The sequence below is a fragment of the Cicer arietinum genome, chromosome 1 (assembly GCF_000331145.2).
Source record: "Cicer arietinum cultivar CDC Frontier isolate Library 1 chromosome 1, Cicar.CDCFrontier_v2.0, whole genome shotgun sequence".
Classification (NCBI taxonomy): domain Eukaryota; kingdom Viridiplantae; phylum Streptophyta; class Magnoliopsida; order Fabales; family Fabaceae; genus Cicer; species Cicer arietinum.
Window position 1 is genome coordinate 31446579 of NC_021160.2, and position 2193 is coordinate 31448771.

The 2193-nt window shown below is 35.3% G+C and overlaps 1 long non-coding RNA gene across 1 annotated transcript; it reads right to left on the bottom strand.

The window, feature by feature from the left end:
* Positions 1-328: 328 nt before the first annotated feature.
* On the bottom strand, positions 329-2143 carry LOC101494782 (uncharacterized). The gene is made up of 6 exons (XR_001143074.3): positions 1627-2143; positions 1385-1541; positions 1100-1292; positions 695-1019; positions 456-546; positions 329-364 (listed from the first exon to the last, which is right to left on the bottom strand). It is a non-coding gene; the product is annotated as an uncharacterized lncRNA (long non-coding RNA).
* Between the last annotated feature and the right edge of the window lie 50 nt (positions 2144-2193).

The following is a 2193-nucleotide window of genomic DNA, read 5'->3' on the forward strand; positions in this document are numbered from 1 at the left end:
ATTTAGCGTCGGTGTCGGGCCTAGGCTAAAACAGTCGAAGCTAATGAATAGCGTCAGCTAAACACCATCCGGCGCTATATTAGCGTCGGCTAGGCCTACGCTAAACCGACGCTATCACCAAAATCAAAACATCCGACGCTAAATATGTCAGTTGACACGTCAGCTGAGAAAAAATGGTTGTGTCGGATGGCCGACGCTAATGTCAACAAAGTAGTCAACAACAAAATTTTGGGTTGCAACAACATGAGATGCAGTTGCAAGGACTCCAAGGTGCATGCTCTGACCAGAAATCACAGATAAATGCATGCAGCTCTAAGGCGAAGCGAGATGCCTCACTACAACGCGTAATTCTCCATTGTTTCCACTAAACATAAAATCTTGTTTAGTTTTAATGTTTGCATAGTCAAACAGAAACATTGTAGGAAACCAAGAAAAAGAAAACATCAAATGAATACCTCAGAAACACAAAAGTATCTCCAACAACTAATCTTTTGGAAGTCACAAAAGTACTCCATCCAGTTGTTAGTAAGTGTCGACGCGGTTGACCTGAACACAAAGGAAATGCGAGACTAAGCATATTTTTTGTTTTGCGGTGATAAAAAATGATTTTGATTGAATTGGTTTTAGTTGAAAATAAATTGAATGTAACGTGATTTATGTTTAGAATGAAAATGAGAATAAGAACTCTAGATACATGTAAATTAGAGCTCTAACTCCAGATTTTATCAATGATCCAACAATAGGAAGTGTTGGCACTTCCAAGTTAAGCACACCATAGTCCAAAATGCTGTTACCAACAAAACAAAAACCAATGATTACATGTATTGGTTAAAAACCATTATTAGCCTAATAGAACTCTAACTCCAGGTTTTGATGTCTCTGCAACCTCAAATGAGGCCTTATCAACCACATTCAATCACAATTCTATGTCATATTAAAGAAGTGATAAAACATCATACTAGCTCAGATTTGAGCAACTCAATCATCTCCTATAAATATGAGATATGATATTTCAGTGCCTGAAAATAAAAATTAGAAATTTCGTGAGATAAAAGACCAAGTAAAAGTCTCATTTAATTAGAAATTATTGCTTTATTACCTCTCATCTTTGAAGCTCAATAGACCGAGCTAATGCTTGTCTTCGTGTCAACAAGCTTTTGGGTCTTGTAACCTGCGGATGGAAGTAGAAGCATGTGTAGATATTTTCCCTTTCACAATTATCTTTACGACCTCTCGATATTTCCAGTGTAGATGCATGTTTTCTATGGTGCCAGCATAAACATCTTGCCTCCCTGAAAATCTCATGCTTTTTAACTTTTTCTTGTATAATAAATTTGTACAAAAGAAACTGCTCATAAAGCTATAATAAATTTGTTGTTCTTACCTAGAAGTAAATATGGCTTCATACTCAGACCAATCTTCCTAAACAAAAATCTCTCTTCATTAGTTAATGTCTCCAAATCAGATGGAGGGTCTGCTGGTTCCAAATCACCCTATATTTTCGCCAAATCCTTCTCAGCCTTCTTGAACCTTGATTTTGCCTATGACCATATAAAGTTAGATATGGTAACAACAGATAGTCTTTGAGAAGTTATTTCAGTTGGTCTCTTGTAAGTTGTAACTTACCAGAGCTAGTTTCTTCTCATGATTTCTGATTAAAGAAGAAAGTCTATCCAAGGTGGATTCTCTCATCATTTTCTCAGCTTCTTGTTTACTTGGCTGGTGTCCCCAGTTGGTGGTTGCTGCCCTAGTCTTAGCAAGAGTTCCCCCGGTCAGTTTCTGCAAATACATGAAACAAATAATTTATTCACTTTAATATGCCACAGGATAAATTATGAATAAGAACAGCTGTCAAAACATTTATGTGTCAACTGCCAACAGACCTTACAATCTTAAAGGAATAACAAATGTGGTGGTTAACCTCCTAAATGCATGAACATTACAAAAGTATAACTGCAGTCTATCTTTTGGGTATTCTTAATTAAATGATTTTTTTTATGGGACCTAAAACTCATCAAAACAAACATACATTAGTATTCAAATATACAAATATATGAATCAGTATCATAAAACATATATATTTTATTACTATTCCAATATAACTATATAAGAAAAGGGATCAAGAATCAGAAATGGGAAAACCACTAATTTACATGTTTATTGTGACCTAACATCGAAGCCCTTCTTTCAACA